Below are 25,035 nucleotides of genomic sequence, written 5' to 3'. Positions count from 1 at the left end.
ATGATGTTTCCCAGATAATAAATCAGGCCCTGCTGGCTTCTCTGGCTTCCAAGGCCATTAAATTAAATATAAAATGATAAAGGTTACTGCTGACTTTATCATGAAAACCATAATGTCATCAAGGAGAACCAGCCCTGGAAGCTGAGTTTCACTGTTGCTTCCTCTTATGCCTTCTTTGCCTTATTAATAAAATGGTGAATGTCCATCCATCACTCTGCATGCAAATCTAGACTTTTTTTTACACTTCCTGCTCCACATTGACCCCTTCCCATGGCCTTGTATGAACACTCATACTACCCTAAAACAAACAAGCGAAAGACAATATAGTATGTAAAAGTCCTTTGAGAAGGGAATTGTTTTATATTTCTAAAATCATCTATGATATTGCAAACAGCCTGCCAATGAATCAAAATGAAATCAGGGCATATTCCGGGGATACTGCTACTTCCAGCAAGAAGTCTCTGGATGTCACCCAACAAAACAAAACTATATATAAGCTTTGGAAATAATGAAGAGGAGAGAAATGAGCACAACACACACACACACACACACACACACACGTAAATGTTAAAAACAATGTGTTTTGGCCTTTTATAATATGCTAAATGCAGTATCTCTCATTTCACAAACAGCAAAAAAAGGAAACCAAAGTACTGTTAATAAAAATATCTTCTTGATATTTAAAAATTAAGATTTAAAAGATTAAATTAAGACAATTTCCTTTCCTAATCTACAGGTTGACATGACTCATTAAAAATCAGATTTCTATCCACATACCATCTAATTCACCCTAATTCAACAATTATTGCTATGTGACTAACACAAAATAGGAACTCCTACTTCCAAATATCCCATCTAATATGTCCTGAATTGTTTGTTTGTGTTTTTTTTTAAGAATTATAGAAGAGCATCTGAATGTTGAGATTTATTTATATAATTTTCATTCATCACAAATGAATAGCATAAAAAATGGACTGTGAAGCTCAGAAGACCCAGGGAAAGGGAGAGAAGAAAATAAGCATTTATATAGCATCCACATGTGTCAGGAATTATGACAAATATTTAATTTATTATTATCAATAATATTTCATTTGCTACTTGCAATGATATTCCAAGGTATGATTATTATCCTCATTTTATAGTTGAGGAAACTGAGGAAGAAGTTAAGTGACTTGTTCAAGATCATATAAGTAGTATTTAGCTGCATTTGAACTCAGATATTTCTGATTCCAGGACCAGAAACTTTATACACATTGGCTGCCTTATCTGACTCATACTGCCTATATGACCACAGGCAAGTCATTATCTGTCAATTCTCTAGGCAATCCTTTTTGACTACAATCTGCAAAATTAAGTGGCAGCTTACCTTGAGAGAGAAAAAGAGAAGAGTTTCCTCATTGGGGAATTCTCTGTATCAATGAAATCCCAGGACTAATTCTAATCCATAAATTAAGATACTGTCTAACATTGAAAGATATCAAATGATGTTTTGTTCTTGTTGTTGTTAAGTGGTTGTTTACAATATTGTTTACAATATTCCATGAAATGGACCACATCAGACCTGCCCTCGACAAATCCCAGAGGTTCCCTTTAGACTAGGATCAAATATAGACCTCTCTGGCATTTAATACTCTTTACATTTTTTCCTATCTTTCAAGTTTTCTTATGTATTATTCCTTCCATGCACTCAGCAATTCAGCCATACTAGCCAATAAATGCTTCACACACATGACAATCCATGAATTATTTCCATGTCTTTTTGTTGGCTATCTCCCAAAGCTGGAAAGCTTTGCTAATTCACCTCCAGCTCCCTGGATTATTTCAAGGCTCAGCTCAAATCTTTTCTTCCTCTTCAAAGTTAACTTGTATCTCTCTCTCTCTCTCTCTCTCTCTCTCTCTCTCTCTCTCTCTCTCTCTCTCTCTCTCTCTCTCTCTCTCTCTTTTTCTCTCTCTCTCTCTCTCTCTCTCTCTCTCTCTCTCTCTCTCTCTCTCTCTCTCTCTCTCTCTCTTTTTGATGTATTCTATGTAAATCCCCCCCCTCTGTGTCTCTCTCTAGTTACACACACACACACACACACACACACACACACACACACACACACACACACACACACGCTATAAACCCCTTCCCCATTAGAATGTAAACTACTTGAGGTAGGAATTGTTTTTCTTTTTTTTTCATTATTTTCAGTGCAGGCCACAATAACTGGCATGTAGTGGGTGCTTAATAAGCGCTTGTTGACTGATGAAAATAGACATTACACTTCCACAAATTAGGAGGTTTTTTTGTTTTATTTTTACCAATTTTGATATTTCCTATTTCTTCCTCTAATTCTCTAAATGAGATTATGTAAAAAAAATTGACTGGTGATACAGTCGATAAAGTACTAGTCCTAGAATTACAAAGACCTTAGTTCAAATCTAGCCTCAGACACTTCTTAGCTATATGATCCTGAGCAAGACATTTCATCTGTCTATCTCAGTTTCCTCAACTGTAAAAAAGGGATAATAATAATAATGATAATATCTACCTCTCAGGGCTATTGTGAGGATCAAATGACATAATATTTGTAAAATATTTGTTAGAATCCTTACAAGCTGTTAAGTCATTAGAATTGATAGAGACAATAATTAGCTAATTTAGCATGGTACTTAGCAAATTCTCTAGCTCATTAATGTATTTAAGTACTCAATGGAGTTCACACTTTTGGGAGATTCACAAGTCAGTATTCAGTGTGAGATTCACAAGTCAGAAACCCACAATCCCACTATCTCAGAGGAGGAGTCAACCTTTTACACCGAGCATAAAAAGAGCTTCAGTGAATCAGTCACAGTCAGTTCAGAAGAAGCCCACTCTGGGAGGTGGAACCAGATTCATTCATCCCATTTCACACCACCATGGTGGCTGGCCTCCTGCACTTCCCCCACTGAGACCAAGGTTGGTCTGAAAAGCTCTCCAGAAAGCTGCCCAGCCCCAGGCAAGGAAACAAGACTCGGAAGGAGCACTCTGGGAGATTGAGAGCCAGAAGCCCTCTCTGAGGCAAGAGAGATTCCAACTTTCACCTTGGTGCTGGCTGGAGACATTCGGAGGGAATTCTTGGAACCAAGCAGAGAGATAGGCCACCAAGAAAACTAACCGGGCTATTTTGGAGGAAGCAATAAAAGATCTGAACTTTTAACACCTGGCTGCATTTGGGGTGATTATTACTTGGAACTGAAACTAAGGCTGCCTCCAGAAAACCTCCCCAAGAAACCTGCTCCCAGAGAGAACCATCTTATATTATATAAAAGAAGAGAACACCACAAGTACTGAACACAGTGCCTGGAACATAGTAGGTATCCCCTTCTTTCTTTCTTCCTTCCTTCCTTCCTTCTTTCTTCCCTCTCTCCCTTCCTTCTTTTTTTCTTCCTTCTTCCTTCCTTTCCTCCCTCCCTTCCTTCTTTTTTCCTTCCTCCCTCCCTCCCTTCATTCCTACCAATAAGAGGAAAAGGGACAGTAATAGAAACAAGGACACCAATGTTTTAGTAACACCTCTATCATTGAATAACATGAGACAAAGTTATATAGTATTTTTGGTCCTCAGTTCCCTCATTTGTAAACTATTATGTTTTATTTTATATTATATTATTTTATGTTGATTTTTTCCCCCAATATTTCTGTTTAGTGTTCAGTTTTGACAAAGGTAAGATCACCACATATGGTCCTACTAACCATCACCAAAGATAGATATATTCCCTGCCTTTAAAGAAATTGGCACTCTAGTTAAAGAGACACAACATAATTGCATAAAATTATTATTTAAAACAAATAAGAGATTTTTTGTGCAGCATGATAAATGTGAAAATATATTTAGAAGAAATGCATGTTTGACTTATATTGGATTGCTTTCTGTCTAGGGGAGGAGGGAAGGGGAGAAAAATGTGTAACATAAGGTTTTGCAAGGGTGAATGTTAAAAACTATCTTTGTATATATTTTGAAAAATGAAAAGTTATTATTATTTTAAAAAATTAAAAGCATGAACCTGTGACCAGAAACTATAAAAGGGATAATGCCTTAATGGGTATGTGAAACTCTAAAGTTAAAAAAATAATAATAAAATAAATGTGAATGGTAACAGTGAAGGAAAAAAAAATAAAGGAAGCATCTAAAAAGACTAATGTAGCTACACAGGGAGTTCTCTGACTAATTCAGATTTTAAAAGGAAATGTATAAAAGATAGCTATGGTACATATACAACCCTGTGAGAACAGCATTGAGAAAGGTAAAGATCAAATTGCATTTTCAAAATTCCCCAAAGAGTTTTTTTTTCCTTTTCCTTTTCTTTATACATTGTGAGACATGACAAAAAAGGAAGGCATGATCTCATTGCTAAAGGCAGACAACATGTTAATCAATTACAGAGAAAATATCAAACTGATTAACGTTTAATAATTAATGTCCATTTTTATTTCTTTTTGTGCTCTGTACAAAGTAAGTACTTGATAAGTACAAATAGCTTTATTTAATTAAGAAGAATTATCTTAGGGAAGATTAGGCAGTACAGTAAATAGAGCACCAGCTCTAGATTCAGGAGGAACTGATCTCACATACTTGACACTTACTAGCTGTGTGATCCTGGGTAAGTCACTTAACCCTGAATGCTTCCCCTAAAAAGGGATGATTTCCAACTAAAAAGGGTAGAATAAAATTGATTATGCCAAATTCAAGACATTTTTCAAGGTCTCTTATGACAAATCTTTGAATAAGATAATAGTACAACTGGATTAAATCATAATTTATTAGGGGAGGCAAAGAAGGAATAATAGAAATTAATAAGGGAGTTTTCTAGAAGTAAAAAAAAAAAAAATCCTATAAGTAAAAACCATGGAGTCAAAGATTTATACCTGGAAGAATCATCAATAAGCTAGAAACAGGAAAGAGAAGCTATTATAGACAGTATGCCAATTTTTTATGCCAAGGATTCTGTGGCTTGTGAATTACTCTTATGCTGTTCTAGCCAGAATGCCTCTGCACCAGTGTACCAAACATTGGTATCTGGACAATCTTGAGTACCATGCTATTGAACTCTCTCTTTGGTTTTATGCCTGACAAACATTATATATCTACATCTCCATTTATGTCAATATCTATCCTAATTTAGTTGAATAATCTCTACAAGTGAATTTTATCAAATGCTTAAAGAACAATTAAATGTCTAAGTTACACACATTTAATGTAATCTCAAAAATTAAGGGAAAAAAAAACCACTCTGCCAAATTCGTTTTATTAGGAAAGTATAATTCTAATACCAAACTATTAAGAAGAATAAAGCATACCACTAATGAATATTGGTATAAAATTTAAATAAAATCCTAGCCAAAAAAAAAATAACAAGACAGCCAAAATATCCAATACAACCAAGATGGATTTATACTATGGATGCAGATAAAGGAACTGATGCAAACAGGGTTAAGTGACTTGCCCAAGATCATACAACTAGTAAATGTTTGAGGCTGGATTTGAATTCAGAAAGATGAGTCTTCTCAATTTCAGGCACTGTACTCTATCCACACCACACCACTTAGCTCCTTTTTGATCTTCACGATAACTCTGTGAGGTAGGAACTATTATTATCCCCATTTTATAGTTGAGTATACTGTGACAACCCGAGATTAAATGACTCTATATGATTATGATGATATATGACTAAGATCATATAGCTAGTAATCGTGCTCAACTGAACTCAAATATTACCAATTCTAGGTCCAGAGCTCACCTAGAGGCACAGTGGGCTTTTAAGAAGCACTTTCTAATAATTAAAACTGTTCAAAAATAGAAATATTGCCCATCAGTTCACTCTTATTAGAAAATGTAAAGAAAATGATCATTTATTTGTTTGAGATGCTATAGGAGAGCGGACTTCCGGCCAAGATGGCGGAGAGGAGGCTCACAGCTGCATAAGCTCCGCACTTTCTCTCACTATCCACTTCATTACAAGCCTCTGAATCAATGCTTGACTGAAAAAAACCCACAAATAGTTACCAAGAGAAGCCATCCTTGAGATCCGCCAAGAAAGGTCTGTCTTTACTGGAGGGCTGGGGCGGTTTTAGATCGGGCGCAGGCTGAGGGCAGCGGCAGTGAGAGCACAGGAGCAGACTGGAGAGGGGGTGGAGAGTGATCGCAGCCGTCTCTGCGGGGAGAGCTTCGCTACAGGATTAGATACTTTGCTCCGGCAGCAAGTCAACTGCCCAGCAGAGAAGGTAAAAACACTGGGAGTGAAGAATACAACCCCAAACAGCTGGAGTCTCTCAGGATCTGGCCACCCCTCCCCCACAGTGACTCACCACGCTCTGGGATCTCAGAGCGCAGGCGCAGCACAGTCGAGCTAGTGCCTCACTGCTGCCCCCTGCAGTCTGTAGAGGAAGCTCAGTAACACCACCCAGCCCCTCCCCCAAAAAAGCAGACTCCATTTAGGGGTTTTTTCTTTTTTTCTTTTTGCTAGTTTGTCTTTGATTCTTCTCTGAAAAAATGAGCAAAAAATTGAAAAGGACCTTAACCCCTGACAGCTTCTATATGGATAGAGAGCAGACTTTAAATCCTGAGGAGACTAAAAACAGACTGTCTCCCGGTGAATCCCCAAAGGAGGAGATCATCTGTTCCTCAGCACAGATGAACCTCATGGAGGAAATTAAAAAGGCTCTCACAAGGGAGCTAGAAGAAAAATGGGAAAAGGAGAGGGAGACTTGGCAAAACAGCCTGGAGAAGTCAGTTAAAGAGAGAGTGGATAAAGAAACCAAATCCTTGAAAAATAGGATTAGTGACCTGGAAACAGAAAACAGCTCTCTAAAAAACAAAATTGGTGAAATGGAAAAAAATTCCACAGAACAAAAGAACTCAATTGGACAATTAGAAAAAGATTTTAAAAAAGTGAGTGAAGAGAATACTTCACTGAAAATCAGAATTGAACAAGTGGAATTGAATGACTCGAGGAGACATAAAGAATCAGTCAAGCAAATCCAAAAAAATCAAACAATGGAAAAGAATGTGAAATACCTTCTGGGGAAGACAACAGACCTGGAAAACAGATCCAGGAGAGACAATCTGAGAATCATTGGACTTCCAGAAAAACATGATGAAAAAAAGAGCCTGGACACTATTTTCCAGGAAATTATCAAAGAGAACTGCCCAGAAGTCATAGAAACAGAAGATAAAATAGTCATTGAAAGAATTCATCGATCACCTACTGAAAGGGATCCTAAAATCAAAACACCAAGGAATATAGTGGCCAAATGCCAGAACCCTCAGACGAAGGAAAAAATATGCAAGAGGCTAGAAAAACCCAATTCAAGTATCAAGGAGCCACAATAAGGATCACCCAGGATCTGGTAGCATCCACATTAAAGAATCGAAGGGCCTGGAATATGATATTCCGAAAGGCTAAGGAACTTGGTATGCAACCAAAAATAACTTACCCACCTAGAATGAGCATCTTTTTCCAGGGAAAAAGATGGACATTCAACGAAGTAAGCGAATTTCACCTATTTTTGATGAAAAAGCCAGAACTTAACAAAAAGTTTGATCTACAAATATAGAACTCAAGAGAAATCTAAAAAGGTAAAGATTAATCTTGGGAACTATATTTCTGCTATAAAGATGTATAAAGAATACATGTATACCTTGTTCTAGAAACTAGATGTGGAAAGGACATTGTACCAGAAAAAGGGTAAAGTGGGGGTAGTACATCTCATGAAGAGGCAAAGGAAACCTATTATATCTGAGAGAAAGAATGGAGGGGGATGAATATAGTGGGTATCTTACTGCCTTCAGAATTGGCTTTAAGAGAAAAATTTAGACATATTCAATTTATCGTGAAACTTCTCCCACCTTATTGAAAAGTGAGAAGGGAAAAGTGAAAAGGGAAGGAATAAGCTAAGTGGAAGGGAATACGGGAACTGGGAGGGAAAGGGGTAAGATAGGGGGAGGAACTCTGAGGCGGGGGGAGGGATACTAAAAAGGGAAGGCTGTGAGAAGCAAGTGGTGCTCACAAGCTTAATACTGGAAAAGGGGGAAAGGGGAAAGAAGGGAAAAAAGCATAAACCGGGGTTAACAAGATGGCAAGTAATACAGAATTGGTCATTTTAACCATAAATGTGAACGGGGTAAACTCCCCCATAAAGAGGAAGCGGTTAGCAGAATGGATTAAAAGCCAGAATCCTACAATATGTTGTTTACAGGAAACACACCTGAAGCGGGGAGATACATGCAGGTTAAAGGTAAAAGGTTGGAGCAAAATCTACTATGCTTCAGGTGAAGTCAAAAAAGCAGGGGTAGCCATCCTGATCTCAGATCAAGCTAAAGCAAAAATTGATCTAATTAAAAGAGATAAGGAAGGGCACTATATCTTGCTAAAGGGTAGCATGGATAATGAAGCAATATCAATATTAAACATATATGCACCAAGTGGTGTAGCATCTACATTTTTAAAAGAGAAATTAGGAGAGCAGCAAGAAGAAATAGATAGCAAAACTATAATAGTGGGAGATCTCAACCTTGCACTCTCAGAATTAGATAAATCAAACCACAAAATAAATAAGAAAGAAGTCAAAGAGGTAAATAGAATACTAGAAAAGTTAGATATGATAAATCTCTGGAGAAAACGAAATGGAGACAGAAAAGAGTACACTTTCTTTTCAGCAGTTCATGGAACCTACACAAAAATTGACCATATATTGGGACATAAAAACCTCAAACTCAAATGCAGTAAGGCAGAAATAGTAAATGCATCCTTTTCAGACCACGATGCAATGAAAATTACATTCAACAAAAAGCCAGGGGAAGTAGACCAAAAATAATTGGAGATGCTATAGGGAAAATTTCTAAGAAGATAACTAGATCAAAGCTTCTTAAATTATGGGTCATGATACATATGGAGGCGTGTAACTGAATGTGGGGGGTTGCGAAAAATTTAGCAACACTATATGAAGCAATGACCAAAAATTAATTCAAAATCACATACAAATCCAAGGTATTTCTCGTATTATTTGCCCATGATGTAGCATGTGACTTCACTGAAGTCTTGGTTCTGAAAACACATGTGCACTTTGCACTACTCATGCATGAATGCTGTCATAAACATCTGTTAGATTCAAGATAGGGTCATATAAAATTTTTTCAGGAAAAAGATAACTTTTATCTCTTAGGTTCTATGACTTCAGGATTTAATAGTATTTACAAAGAAAAAATGCAAAAGAAACACTATTATAAGAAAGCAATGCTTGGATATCCTAGAAATATAACAAGGTCTATATTTCTAAAATTGTCTAAAATTCAACTCACAATCTTCCTAAAACTGACTTTTTTTTAAGTTTCTCTGTTTCTGTTTATTTCAGAATACAACCCTCATTCTGTCTAACTTAGGCTTGGAAGCCCAAAGTCCTCCCTGAGCCCATTACCTTCTGTTTTCAATAAGTCTTATTGTTTCTACCCTTATAGCATCTCTCACATAAGTTATCTTCCCTTCATTTACCATAGTTTATAAAGATTCCAGATTTTGAGTTGAAAGAGAAAGCATCTAGTCTATTTTTTTTCCTTTATTGATGAGGTAAATTGAGGTGCAGAATGTTCATCATTCTAATTCAGGCCCAAGGATGACCTAGCTCATGCCCTCATCATCTCTTTGCCTGAACTTCCATAACAGCCTCTTAATTGGTCACCCAAATTACAGTCCCTTCTTTTCCCACTCATTATCCCTACATGTACAAAAATAATCTTCCTAGGGTATAAGTCTAACCAAGCTATTCTCGTACTCAAAACATAAATAAAGTTTCATTTTTTTACTTTATATCTCCATACCTAATAATACCTTGTATACAATGGTCATTTAATACATGTAATAAATTGAGAAGGCAGGGAATCAACAGTGAAGCTTTAAAGTGTACATGATATGCTCTGCCTATTTATGAATTAATGAATTATCTTGATGAGATGATTTCTAGAAATGTATTAGGGACTTCCGGTTAAGATGGCGGAGAGGAGGCTCACAGCTGCATAAGCTCCACGCTTTCTCTCACTATCCATTTCATTACAAGCCTCTGAATCAATGCTTGACTGAAAAAAACCCACATATAGTTACCAAGAGAAGCCATCCTTGAGATCCGCCAAGAAAGGTCTGTCTTTACTGGAGGGCTGGGGCGGTTTTAGATCGGGCGCAGGCTGAGGGCAGCGGCAGTGAGGGCACAGGAGCAGACTGGAGAGGGGGTGGAGAGTGATCGTAGCCGTCTCTGCGGGGAGAGCTTCGCTACAGGTTTGGATACTTTGCTCCGGCAGCAAGTCAACAGCCCAGCAGAGAAACTAAAAACACCGGGGCTGAAGAATACAACCCCAAACAGCTGGAGTCTCTCAGGACCTGGCCGCCCCCCCCCTTCCCCCCCCCTCAGTGACTCAGCACGCTCTGGGATCTCAGAGCGCAGGCGCAGCACAGTCCTGCTAGTGCCTCACTGCTGCCCCCTGCAGTCTGTAGAGGAAGCTCGATAACACACCCAGACCCCCCCCAAAGAAAGACTCCAGTTTTTTCTGTTTTTCTTTGGTAGTTTGTCTCTGATTAATAGACAGAATGAGCAAGAAGCTGAAGAGGACTTTAACCCTTGACAGCTTCTATACAGATAGAGAGCAGACTCTAAATCCTGAGGAGACTAAAAACAGGCAGTCCCCAGGTGAATCCCCAAAGGAGGAGATCGTCTGTTCCTCAGCACAGATGAACCTCATAGAAGTGATTAAAAAGGCTCTCACAAGGGAGCTAGAAGAAAAATGGGGAAAGCAGAGTGAGGCTTGGGAAAAGGAGAGGGAGGCTTGGCAAAAGGAGAGGGAGGCTTGGCAAAAGAGCCTGGAGAAAGTTAAAGAGAGAGTGGATAAAGAAGTAAAATCCTTGAAAAATAGGATTAGTGAACTGGAAACAGAAAACAGCTCTCTAAAAAACAAAATTGGCGAAATGGAAAAAAATTCCACAGAACAAAAGAACTCAATTGGACAATTAGAAAAAGATTTTTAAAAAGTGAGTGAAGAGAATACTTCACTGAAAATCAGAATTGAACAAGTGGAATTGAATGACTCGAGGAGACAAGAAGAATCAGTCAAGCAAATCCAAAAAAATCAAACAATGGAGAAAAATGTGAAATACCTTCTGGGGAAGACAACAGACCTGATCTACAAATATAGAACTCAAGAGAAATCTAAAAAGGTAAAGATTAATCTTGGGAACTATATTTTGACTATATAGATGTATAAAGAATACATGTATACCTTGTTCTAGAAATTGATGTGGAAAGGACATTGTACCAGAAAAAGGGTAAAGTGGGGGTAGTACATCTCATGAAGAGGCATAGGAAACCTATTATATCTGAGAGAAAGAATGGAGGGGGATGAATATAGTGGGTATCTTACTGCCTTCAGAATTGGCTTTAAGTGAAAAATCTTAAGACATATTCAATTTATGGTGAAACTTCTCCCATCTCATTGAAAAGTGAGAAGGGAAAAGTGGAAAGGGAAGGAATAAGCTAAGCGGAAGGGAATACGGGAACTGGGAGGGAAAGGGGTAAGATAGGGGGAGGAACTCTAAGGCGGGGGGAGGGATACTAAAAAGGGAGGGCTGTGAGAAGCAAGGGGTGCTCACAAGCTTAATACTTGGAAGGGGGGAAAGGGGAAAGAAGGGAGGAAAGCATAAACTGGGGTTAACAAGATGGCAAGTAATACAGAATTGGTCATTCTAACCATAAACGTGAACGGGGTAAACTCCCCCATAAAGAGGAAGCGGTTAGCAGAATGGATTAAAAGCCAGAATCCTACAATATGTTGTTTACAGGAAACACACCTGAAGCGGGGAGATACATGCAGGTTAAAGGTAAAAGGTTGGATCAAAATCTACTATGCTTCAGGTGAAGTCAAAAAAGCAGGGGTAGCCATCCTGATCTCAGATCAAGCTAAAGCAAAAATTGACCTAATTAAAAGAGATAAGGAAGGACACTATATCTTGCTAAAGGGTAGCATGGATAATGAAGCACTATCTATATTAAACATATATGCACCAAGTGGGGTAGCATCTAAATTCTTAAAAGAGAAACTAAGAGAGCTGCAAAAAGAAATAGACAGTAAAACTATAATAGTGGGAGATCTTAACCTTGCACTCTCAGAATTAGATAAATCAAACCACAAAATAAATAAGAAAGAAGTCAAAGAGGTAAATAGAATACTAGAAAAGTTAGATATGATAGATCTCTGGAGAAAATGTAATGGAGACAGAAAGGAATACACTTTCTTTTCAGCAGTTCATGGAACCTATACAAAAATTGACCATATATTAGGACATAAAAACCTCAAACTCAAATGTAGTAAGGCAGAAATAGTAAATACATCCTTTTCAGACCACGATGCAATAAAAATTACATTCAACAAAAAAGCAGGGGGAAGTAGACCAAAAAATAATTGGAAACTAAATAATCTCATACTAAAGAATGATTGGGTGAAACAGCAAATCATAGACATAATTAATAACTTCACCCAAGAAAACGATAATAATGAGACATCATACCAAAATGTATGGGATGCAGCCAAAGCGGTAATAAGGGGAAATTTCATATCTCTAGAGGCCTATTTGTATAAAATAGAGAAAGAGAAGGTCAATGAATTGGGTTTGCAATTAAAAATGCTAGAAAAGGAACAAATTAAAAACCCCCAGTCAAACACTAAACTTGAAATTCTAAAAGTAAAAGGTGAGATCAATAAAATTGAAAGTAAAAAAACTATTGAATTGATTAATAAAACTAAGAGTTGGTTCTATGAAAAAACCAACAAAATAGACAAACCCTTAGTAAATCTGATTAAAAAAAGGAAAGAGGAAAATCAAATTGTTAGTCTTAAAAATGAAAAGGGAGAACTCACCACTAACGAAGAGGAAATTAGAGCAATAATTAGGAGTTACTTTGCCCAACTTTATGCCAATAAATTCGACAACTTAAATGAAATAGAAAAATACCTCCAAAAATACAGCTTGCCCAAACTAACAGAGGAAGAAGTAAATATCCTAAACAGTCCCATCTCAGAAAAAGAAATAGAACAAACTATCAATCAACTCCCTAAGAAAAAATCCCCAGGACCAGATGGATTTACATGTGAATTCTACCAAACATTTAAAGAACAATTAACTCCAATGTTATATAAACTATTTGAAAAAATAGGGATTGAAGGAGTCCTACCAAACTCCTTTTATGACACAGATATGGTACTGATACCTAAACCAGGTAGGCTGAAAACAGAGAAAGAAAATTATAGACCAATCTCCCTAATGAATATTGATGCTAAAATCTTAAATAAAATATTAGCAAAAAGATTACAGAAAATTGTCACCAGGATAATACACTATGACCAAGTAGGATTTATACCAGGAATGCAGGGCTGGTTCAATATTAGGAAAACTATTAGCATAATTGACTATATCAATAACCAAACAAACAAAAACCACATGATCATCTCAATAGATGCAGAAAAAGCATTTGATAAAATCCAACATTCATTCCTAATAAAAACACTTGAGAGCATAGGAATAAATGGACTTTTCCTTAAAATAGTCAGGAGCATATATTTAAAACCATCAGTAAGCATCATATGCAATGGGGAAAAACTGGAACCTTTCCCAGTAAGATCTGGAGTGAAGCAAGGTTGCCCACTATCACCATTATTATTTAATATCGTATTAGAAACACTAGCCTCGGCAATAAGAGTCGAGAAAGATATAAAAGGAATTAGAGTAGGCAATGAGGAAACCAAACTATCACTCTTTGCAGATGATATGATGGTATACCTAGAAAACCCCAGAGATTCTACCAAAAAGCTATTGGAAATAATTCATAATTTTAGCAAAGTAGCTGGCTACAAAATAAATCCCCATAAATCCTCAGCATTTTTATACATCACCAACAAAACCCAACAGCAAGAGATACAAAGAGAAATTCCATTCAGAATAACTGTTGATACCATAAAATATTTGGGAATCTATCTACCAAAGGAAAGTCAGGAATTATATGAGCAAAATTATAAAAAAGTCTCCACACAAATAAAGTCAGACTTAAATAATTGGAAAAATATTAAGTGCTCTTGGATCGGCCGAGCGAACATAATAAAGATGACAATACTCCCTAAACTAATCTATTTATTTAGTGCTATACCAATCAGACTTCCAAGAAAATATTTTATTGATCTAGAAAAAATAACAACAAAATTCATATGGAACAATAAAAAGTCGAGAATCTCAAGGGAATTAATGAAAAAAAAATCAAATGAAGGTGGCCTAGCTGTACCTGATCTAAAATTATATTATAAAGCAGCAGTCACCAAAACCATTTGGTATTGGCTAAGAAATAGATTAGTGGATCAGTGGAAAAGGCTAGGCTCACAAGACAGAATAGTCAACTATAGCAATCTAGTGTTTGACAAACCCAAAGCCCCTAACTTCTGGGAAAAGAATTCATTATTTGATAAAAACTGCTGGGATAATTGGAAATTAGTATGGCAGAAATTAGGCATGGACCCACACTTAACACCATATACCAAGATAAGATCAAAATGGGTCTATGACCTAGGCATAAAGAACGAGATTATAAATAAATTAGAGGAACATAGAATAGTTTATCTCTCAGACTTGTGGAGGAGAAAGAAATTTGTGACCAAAGATGAACTAGAGACCATTACTGATCACAGAATAGAAAATTTCGATTACATCAAATTAAAAAGCCTTTGTACAAATAAAACTAATGCAAACAAGATTAGAAGGGAAGCAACAAACTGGGAAAACATTTTCACAGTTAAAGGTTCTGATAAAGGCCTCATTTCCAAAATATATAGAGAACTGACTCAAATTTATAAGAAATCAAGCAATTCTCCAATTGATAAATGGTCAAAGGATATGAACAGACAATTTTCAGAGGATGAGATTGAAACTATTACCACTCATATGAAAGAGTGTTCCAAATCATTATTGATCAGGGAAATGCAAATTAAGACAACTCTGAGATACCACTACACACCTGTCAGATTGGCTAAGATGACAGGAAAAAATAATGATGAATGTTGGAGGGGATGCGGGAAAACTGGGACACTAATGCATTGTTGGTGGAGTTGTGAACGAATCCAACCATTCTGGAGAGCAATCTGGAATTATGCCCAAAAAATTATCAAATTGTGCATACCCTTTGATCCAGCAGTGTTTCTATTGGGCTTATATCCCAAAGAAATACTAAAGAAGGGAAAGGGACCTGTATGTGCCAAAATGTTTGTAGCAGCCCTGTTTGTAGTGGCTAGAAACTGGAAAATGAATGGATGCCCATCAATTGGAGAATGGCTGGGTAAATTGTGGTATATGAATGTTATGGAATATTATTGTTCTGTAAGAAATGACCAGCAGGATGAATACAGAGAGGACTGGCGAGACTTACAGGAACTGATGCTGAGTGAAATGAGCAGAACCAGGAGATCATTATACACTTCGACAACGATATTGTATGAGGACATATTTTGATGGAAGTGGATTTCTTTGACAAAGAGACCTGAGTTTCAATTGATAAATGACGGACAAAAGCAGCTACACCCAAAGAAAGAACACTGGGAAACGAATGTAAACTATCTGCATTTTTGTTTTTCTTCCTGGATTATTTATACCTTCTGAATCCAATTCTCCCTACGCAACAAGAGAACTGTTCGGTTCTGCAAACATATATTGTATCTAGGATATACTGCAACATATCCAACATATAAAGGACTGCTTGCCATCTAGGGGAGGGGGTGGAGGGAGGGAGGGGAAAAAAAATCGGAACAGAAACGAGTGTCAATATAATGTAATTATTAAATAAAAAATTAAAAAAAAAAAGAAATGTATTAAGGAGGTTCCCTTTTTATCCTACTTTAAAACAGACCCAAATATTCTTTCCTGTTAGTGATGACAAGTCTTTTAAACTGGCTCCAAGTATAATATCAAAAGTTCAAGAATGTAATCTCTTGCTCACTTTCCTGGCAGCTTATGAGTGAGAAAGAAGAAATGCTGTGGGTACCAGGATAGGGAATCTCTCTATCATGTTCTCCCAAATTTGAAGGTCCTAATATTTATCAGTATCTAGAGGACTACATTTCTTCCATTTCACTCAAAAGCCACCAGAGAAGTAAGTGAGAGATAGTATACTTAATCTTTGCATATATAGTCTAAGTTCTGTCCCAGCATTCAATTGAAAGACTTTTCATTACCATTTACTATACCAATGGGAACTAATCAGAGGATGATTGTGTCTGCTCTGAAATGGAGCAGGAAAAAAATGGCCTTCCTATGAAGGGCATTTGGGGCACTCTAAAGACTGAGATCTCACTGGCCAATTTCCCTGTTAGATCAATGTTTATTGAGTTGAATAGTAAAATCTGTGTACAAGAGTCTTCTGGAAGGGCAGAAGGAAAGCAGTGACCAGAGTTTGATGAAGTTATTTAGGCAAGATTTCATGAAAATAGTTTTGAATAAGCTTTGAATAAAAATGTATAAGATTTGACTGAAGCATATTTTTTTGTATGGAGAGTGAAATGTGCAAAAGTATGAGTGCTGGAACAATTAAGTTGTCCACAGAGAATTTCAAGCATTTGTCCACATAAAAACGATTAGTTTAACAATATAGAACAGCCTATACTAAAAGAAATACTTATTGGTAAGATGAGGGAAACAAAGCAATAGAGGTGCTACACTGAATGACATTTTTGCTAAGTAATCGACTGACAATCTCAAAGGCTATAATGGGGGATTTGAATTTTATGAGACAGAAACTTAGAGGACAATACATGGCCAAAATAAGACAATTAACATTATGAAAATGGAACTGAAGGGAGATTGTTCTATCTGTTGTATGTGGGGGTTTGTGAATAATAATAAAAAAAATACAAGAACACTAGTTAGGAAGCTGTAATAATCTAGCTATGTGATTATATCGATGCTGTAATTTCATTTTACTTATCAAACATTTCCTCCCAAACAAATAACTTCAAATATTCTATCTATTTAGTTTACTTCTCAATCTATAAATCTAGACTTTTCACTATAACTCTAAAAACCTGGTGAGTGCCTCTAAATTTTAATCTTTCTGGCAACTCTCTCTACCAAATTTTGTTGGCAAATCTCATCACTTCTACCTCCATAACATTTCCCCATTTGGCTCCTTTTCTCTACCAGTCAGCCTATCAACAAACATTTGTTAAGTCATTTCTATAGCAAATCAAATATTTGAAGTAAGGAGTAATTTTGTTTCTTTTCCTCCCTTATAAAGTAATAATAAATGATAAAATTTTCACATATTAACAGTGTTTTAATAAACAGTAATCTACTTGTGAAATAACAATACTTTTCTCTGAGTGATTTAAAAGGATCAACCTTTCTGGCTGATAGAAGATAATTTTCCTCCCACACCCTACACCTTAAAAGACAGCTACTGCCCAGAAGCTAAGAGCCACCTAGATGTGAGTCAGCTTTGAGAGAGCAGAGGCACACACTCCAGATAGAAATGGATAAAGAAAAGTGGTCACTTGAGATTAGAATTAACTTCAAAGAACTATGACCTCTGGCTGCAAAGAAGACAGCTGTCTTTGGACTCAAGAGAGAACAAGAGTTTACAGTTGACAGTCTAGCTATGGAAAGGGCAGGATTCTGGGAAATAGCTGAGTAACTCCTCTAGTAGAAATACTGTAAGTGGAGGGGATGCTTTCACTAATGTAGTCCTAAAGTTTGAGAGTCCTGAGTTGCTTTGGCAACATAAGATCAAAACACATGTGCCTCACTACCACTGTACACTAAGATTGTTCCCAGTCTGCCTAGAGACACTATGTCTATTTGTGAATATAGGTCTATAGGAGGAAAGGGATATTTCCAAACTTCCTAAGCATGGGCAGGTGGGTGACACAGGGCAGCCAAGTGGTGCCATAGTGCACAGAGTGCTGGGTTTAGAGTTGGGAGGATTCATCTTCTTGAATTCAGATCTTGCCTAGATAATTACTAGCTGTGTGGCTCTGGGCAAATCACTTAATCTTGCTCCTCATCGATAAAATGAGCTTGAAAAGGAAAAAAACAAGCCACTCCAGTATCTTTGCCAAGAAAACCCCAAATGGGGTCACAGAGAGTCAGATACAACTAAAAATGACTAAACAACAACAAATAATCAATTAGTTCATGGAACTGTTCATGGAAACTGTTATGGAAAACACATGGATTGGGGCACATAGGCTAAAATAATAGGACTGGGTAGTCATGTTACCTGGCAGTATAAGCTACTCTCTAAAGATATAACCTATGAATATGAATCCCACTTTGGGCAGTAGCCCAAAAGGGATTCCACATACAGAATAAAAATTAGGAGAATAAAATACAATCAATATTTTTTGAGTTTCAACCTCCTTGACAATAGAGAGATATTGCCTAGCCAAAGTCAAGCCTCCCACATAGAGGAAGGTGGATTTCATAGGCAGTGCTATGGAGTACTATATTCATAGGAAGTTAATCCCAAACTGAGCTTGTGTTGAGGAAAGAGCAATTTTCTGAGCAAAATTCCCCTTGACAAGAAAAGAGGATTATGTATAGGGCACATGGTACTGGTAGGAACTACACTAAGGAACTGTAGCCAAGATACAAAGGAGCAAGGGACCTGGCCTTTGTACTCAGCTATTAACATTTGGAGGATGAGAGTCTGATAGAAAGGAGAGCTGCCTGTCTAGCAGTCTCAGTCTTATTTCCCTTCCAGCAGGATAGTCCAAACTCTCCAAAAGGTATTTTGTGGGACGAAATGACTTACTGGAATATCAGGAATTGCTTATCAACCTATTGGGAATTCTACAAAACAGAGATCCCAGAACACTTTAGGATCAACTGAAGGATAAGACCTGCTATAGACAGAGAAGAATTTTGTCAATAATTTGAGGTTACTGCAAGTTGTGTGTATGTGTTTCTGCATTTTCCTAGAGTAAGCTCTGAGTAGGGGGAAATATGGGCCAAATAATTATTGATTTCTTGTGGATATTCCTCAAAAATGAACCCTGTCCATGTGAGTACACACATATGAGATCAGATCTTTAAGTACTGGGTCACAGATAACATCTATTATAAAAATAGAAATTTACAAAAATATTAGTACAGTTGTTCCATTTTCCCTTCACTTGCACTTCCAGCTGCATCTATAAGAAGAATTAATATCTATAAGAAGTGATTTCACATTTCTCAAATTTCTCCCAGTGCTTCATCTAGATATATCATATTCTGTTTTGTGTCATTTATTTGTGGACAAGACTTGTCATTTTTGTGACAACACAAACCTCTATGGGAGCAGACAAAGTAGTATTTTTCATCTTTGCATCCAGTACTTATCAGCACCATTCAAATAGGCTTAATAAAAGTTTAACCAACTGGAGTTTTTAATCTACCCTAACTTAACACTTTTGTTCCTGCTCTGGACCAGGGAAAGCAAGTAGGCAGTCAGATAGCAAAGGAGAAGAAGTAAATGGCTTAGTCAGCGATGATTCCCCAGTTCAGGTCTCCTTCCTTGATGCCTACTATACATGCTTACTTCTACTTGAAAAAATTTTCATGTGAACATAGAATTACATAGATCTTTCTTTATTGCCATTCACTGCAAAACTCCTAGAAGGAACAGTCTATACTAGCTACTTCTGCTTCCTTACTGTAGAACCACAAATTATAGAGCCACAGATCTAAGTTAGTCTATCCCTACTAATTTTACCAATAAGAAAATTGGAACCCAGCACAGTTCTGCAATTTTTCCACAGGTGGCAGATAGAAATTTAAACTCAAGTTATTTGACTACAAGTCTGGTGTTTTTCTACTTTAAGCCTTTGTTCTTTGGCTTCTGACTACCATTCTACTGAAATTGCCCTCTCAAAAGTTGTTCTACTAATTGCTAAGTCTCACATAATAGCTTTTTTTCAGATCCCTTTTATTTGAGCTTACTAAGAAGCTACATTTTAATTTCTAAGTCCAATGACTTCCTTTTCTTTGCTTCTTTGCTTCTTTCAAGACTGCTGATCCTCTTGGGAACTTTCTCCTCTCTTAGTTTTCACATCACCACTTTACCTTGATAACTCTCTGATCATTTTCTTTCCTTCTCCTTTGCTGAATTACCATTCATCTCCTACCCTCTAACTATAGATGAACTCCAAGGCTGTCTTGAGTCTTCTTTTTTCTACAATTTTTCCTGGATGCTCTCAAGTGTTCAATTACCTTTACACAGATGACTACAAAAGCTATATATCAAATCCCAATTATGCTCCTCTATTCTAGTCTTGCACCTTTAACTGCATGCTTAAACATTTTCATTTGGGTGTCTTACCAGTATCTCAAATTCAATATATTCGAGCTCATTCCTTCTTCTCTCCCTTGTGAATTCATATTCCTCCAAATATCCTGATTTCTGTTAATTATGCTACTATTCTCCCAGTCATCCACATTCAGAACTCTGGAATCATCTTAACTTGTCCCCCTACATTATACCTCACATCCCAATCAATTACTGATATCTTGTTGATACAATTCTTCCAACACCTCTCATCTCTTCCACTAATTCATGTTGCCATCATTCTGTTGGAATCCTTGGAATCCTTACTAACTGCTAAGTAATTAGAGTTGATCTAATCTTACAAGAAGTTGTTTTGGCCAGAACCTGAAACAAGGTACTAAGTAGAACTAATCAAGACAAGGCTTGTGTTCCCACCTTTACTCATTGGACTCCACAAGTATGCTAGCTTCACAAAGTACACTTTCTAACTTTAAGAGAGTTCACACCTCCCTTAAAGTCATTGGGCCAGAGAGCACTACGGGAGAAAACCCATAATCCCATTCTCTCAGAAGAGGCAGATAAAAAGCCAGCGATGAAGGATCTATGGCAGAATACATTTTTTCCTCTTGGCTGGCTGATCGCGCTAGACTCGAGAGAAACGACTCTGCTGCAGAGAACACTTTTGGGATTTCAGTGGAGCTACGCCAGAAGCCCTCTCTCCGCGGCAAGTGTGGCTGGGCTCCCCAGAAGGAGATAAGAGAGACCTTCCATCTCTGTTGGAGGCAGAAGAAAACAGAGGCAGAGGCTGAAGGACAGAACCTTTGGGTTTGGAGACATCCGAAGGGCTCTAAGCCTCTAAACCGGCTGTGCCCTGAGAAGAACAAACTCCAACATTTGAACTCTAACATTTGGCGCCCAACGTGGGGCACGAACCCACGACCCTGAGATTAAGAGTCTCATGCTCTACCGACTGAGCTAGCCGGGCTTGCTTTTTCTTTCTCCCATAGTGCTCTCTGGCCCAACGAGCTTCAAGGGAGGTGTGAACTCCGGCTTACAAAAGAAGCTCAAGAGACCTTGAGAGAAGTTGAACTGGCTTTATCCAATGTAGTTGAGAGAGTAACTCAAAAACCCTTGGAAATATCGGTTTTTGCTACGAAAGAAGCACCCACAGCAGTCCTTCATCAAGGAGACAATGTGATAGAGTGGGTGAACCTCCCAGCACAACCAGAACAAAGCCTTACGCCTTACCCAGTGCTTGTGGCTAGAATTCTATTAAAGGCCATTAAGCGAGCAGTACAATTATCTGGGACAAGACCTGACAAGATATATACCTTCTACACAAATGCACAAATTAATGTATGCTGTGAAACCATCCCAGAGTGGCAGATTTTATTGGCCATGGCTCCAAATTTTGCACATGGATCTCCATTAAAGATAACCAGACTACTGCATAATTGGCAATGGATTTTTGAGGAGAAGGTTTCTAAGGTTCCTCTTGAAGGACCAACCATTTTTACAGACGCAGCCAAACAAAATATTTGTGCTGTATACTCTCATGATCTAACTGTAAAAAGAGTAGTCAGAACTCCTTTTCAGTCCACCCAGCAGAACGAATTATATGCGATCATGCTAGCTCTCACTTATTACCCAGGCGACATAAATATAATATCTGATTCAGCCTATTCAGTAGGTGTGGTACAAAGAATTGCCACAGCCCAAATAAAATTTGCAGCTTCTAATATATATCAGCTCTTTAAGGAACTTCAAGACCAAGTGAGAAAGCATCCAGGAAAGATTTATATCCTGCATGTCCATTCACATAGTGGACTTCCAGGTCCTATTTTTGATGGAAATTCAAAGGCAGATAGCCTTTTAACTATGTTGGCCAGTACGCCTTTATTTCAGGAGGCCCAGGAATCCCATTCTAAATACCATCAGGCTGCTCGAGCTTTGCGTTTACAGTTTGGGATTACAAAAGAAGAAGCTAGGAGCATAGTGAAAAGCTGTACAGCTTGCCTTCCCTTCCACGCTCCTACACTGCCTCCAGGAAGAACCCTCGTGGTTTGAGACCCAATGAAATCTGGCAAATGGATGTGACTCATTATAAATCTTTTGTCGTCTGTCTTTTATCCACGTTGTGGTAGACACCTTTTCAGGATTCACTTTTGCCATACCAGCAGCAAAAGAGACAGCCCGAGTGGTCACTGAATTCCTCATTCAAGCATTCGCAATTATGGGTGTGCCACAAGAAATAAAAACAGATAATGGACCGGCATATACCTCCAAACATTTTGAACACTTTTGTGCACAGTATAAGATTCTACACACTACTGGCATACCCTTCAATCCTCAAGGTCAAGCAATAGTAGAAAGAAGAAACAGAGACATTAAGACACTCCTCCAAAAACAAAAGAAAGGGGGAGCCACGGGTAACCCTAGAGAACTTCTAAATTTAGTTCTCTATACCATTAATTTTTTAATCTTTGATAAAGATGCACTGGCTCCAGCAGACAGGTTTTATAACCCACCAGAAGAGCAGTGTCCAGTGCGAGCAGCTCCACTATCTTTAGATAATCGCCAGGTGATGTGGAGAGACCCAGAAAGTGGTGAATGGAAGGGACCAGATAGGCTAACTGCTTGGGGGAGAGGATTTGCTTGCATCTCTACAGGTGGAGAAGGAATCAGATGGGTGCCTACGAGCCGCATTCGCCTTGTCCATCGCAGAAAGATGGAGCAGACCCTTGAAACAAAGGAGAAGACCCAAGAAATATCGGGTGGTTCTGTTGCTGATTGTGCTCATAAGAATTATTAGATTCCTGGCACATGAACTAATGGACAATAGAATCCTATTGGACTGTTTCTAGGACTTATGGACATGTGTAAATTTTCAGATTGATTCTTGTTATTTGTTACATTACTACTAGCCTGTGTTATATTGCTATGTGCTCATGTAAATTATGTATAATGCCTCCCATATTGATGGATTTATGTATACCATGTATATCTGTTACAAAGTTCTGGCCCATATTGATGGATTTATGTGTACCCCCTCAGAAACCCCCTATGTTTTAAAACAAAAGAAAGGGGGAGATGTTGGAATCCTTGGAATCCTTACTAACTGCTAAGTAATTAGAGTTGATCTAATCTTACAAGAAGTTGTTTTGGCCAGAACCTGAAACAAGGTACTAAGTAGAACTAATCAAGACAAGGCTTGTGTTCCCACCTTTACTCATTGGACTCCACAAGTATGCTAGCTTCACAAAGTACACTTTCTAACTTTAAGAGAGTTCACACCTCCCTTAAAGTCATTGGGCCAGAGAGCACTACGGGAGAAAACCCATAATCCCATTCTCTCAGAAGAGGCAGATAAAAAGCCAGCGATGAAGGATCTATGGCAGAATACATTTTTTCCTCTTGGCTGGCTGATCGCGCTAGACTCGAGAGAAACGACTCTGGTGCAGAGAACACTTTTGACGGACTTCAGTGGAGCTACGCCAGAAGCCCTCTCTCCGCGGCAAGTGTGGCTGGGCTCCCCAGAAGGAGATAAGAGAGACCTTCCATCTCTGTTGGAGGCAGAAGAAAACAGAGGCAGAGGCTGAAGGACAGAACCTTTGGGTTTGGAGACATCCGAAGGGCTCTAAGCCTCTAAACCGGCTGTGCCCTGAGAAGAACAAACTCCAACATTTGAACTCTAACATCATTCTAATTCAGGCTGCCATTAACAGTCAACCATAACATTATCTTAACAGCCTCCTTATAGTCCACCTTGCTTATAATCTCTCCCTTTTCTAACAAATATTTCATACAAAATAATCTTTCTAAAAACAGGTCATATGATGTCAATGCCCTGGTCAAAAAAATTCAGTCATTCCCTATTATCTATCAAATAAAATAAAAACTACTAAGCTTGGAATCCAAGAGTTTCCAAAGTAATCTGCTTTTAACCTATTTCACTTTACTTATAGTTCTATTTTACATTATTCCTCTTTACGCATTCTATGCTCCAGACAAATTAGGTTATTGTTAGTTATTTCATGAACTCAAGATTTCATCTCTTGTCTCTATGCACCCACACAAGCAGTCCCCCAAGTCTGGAACACACTTCTTTGTCATTTCTACTTGTTATGATCCTTAAACCTTCACTGTAGTTTTCTCTGACCCATTGAGATGAAAGTTTTCTTTCCCTTTTCAAGTATTCTGAGAACACTTTGTCTTAATCTCTATTTTGCCGCCAATATTATCTATGTTGCATTATACTTATTTGTAGTTATGTCACCTATAAGTACTTCATCAAGGGTAAAGACCATTCCATTTTATTCATCAGTATGTAATGGAGAAGCTATTACATATCAATATTAATATTAATTAATCAATATTAAATAAATAATTGTTAAATTGAATTGGATATGGGTTTGAAAATAATAAATGTTCAGTTATTTTAGTCTTATCCAACTCTTCATGATTTCATTTGTTTTGGGGGGGCTTTTTTGGTTTGTTTTTTGGCAAAGTTACTGGAATGGCTTGCCATTTCCTTCTCCAACTCACTTTACAGATGAGGAAACTGAAGCAGACAGAGTAAAGTGACTTGCCCAGATTAGTAAGTATCTGAGGATGTATTTGAACTCAGGTCTTCCTGACTTCAGGCCTAGAGCACTAGTTGACTGTTCTTTTGGGGTAGCTAATAGATTTCCACTATCACTGCT

The 25,035-nt window shown here is 37.6% G+C and overlaps 1 protein-coding gene and 1 non-coding gene across 3 annotated transcripts in view; both read right to left on the bottom strand.

Moving 5' to 3' along the window:
- CAMKMT (calmodulin-lysine N-methyltransferase) overlaps positions 1 to 25,035 on the bottom strand; it is a 525,230-nt gene that overhangs the window by 147,595 nt on the left and 352,600 nt on the right. The gene's annotated exons all lie outside the window — the stretch shown is intronic.
- Positions 21,245 to 21,317, bottom strand: TRNAK-CUU (transfer RNA lysine (anticodon CUU)). The gene has a single exon. It is a non-coding gene; the product is annotated as a tRNA-Lys (tRNA).

This window comes from Antechinus flavipes, chromosome 2, assembly GCF_016432865.1.
Source record: "Antechinus flavipes isolate AdamAnt ecotype Samford, QLD, Australia chromosome 2, AdamAnt_v2, whole genome shotgun sequence".
In the NCBI taxonomy this organism is placed as follows: Eukaryota; Metazoa; Chordata; class Mammalia; order Dasyuromorphia; family Dasyuridae; genus Antechinus; species Antechinus flavipes.
Note: the sequence above shows the minus strand (reverse complement) of the source record. Positions and strands in the feature narration are given on the sequence as shown.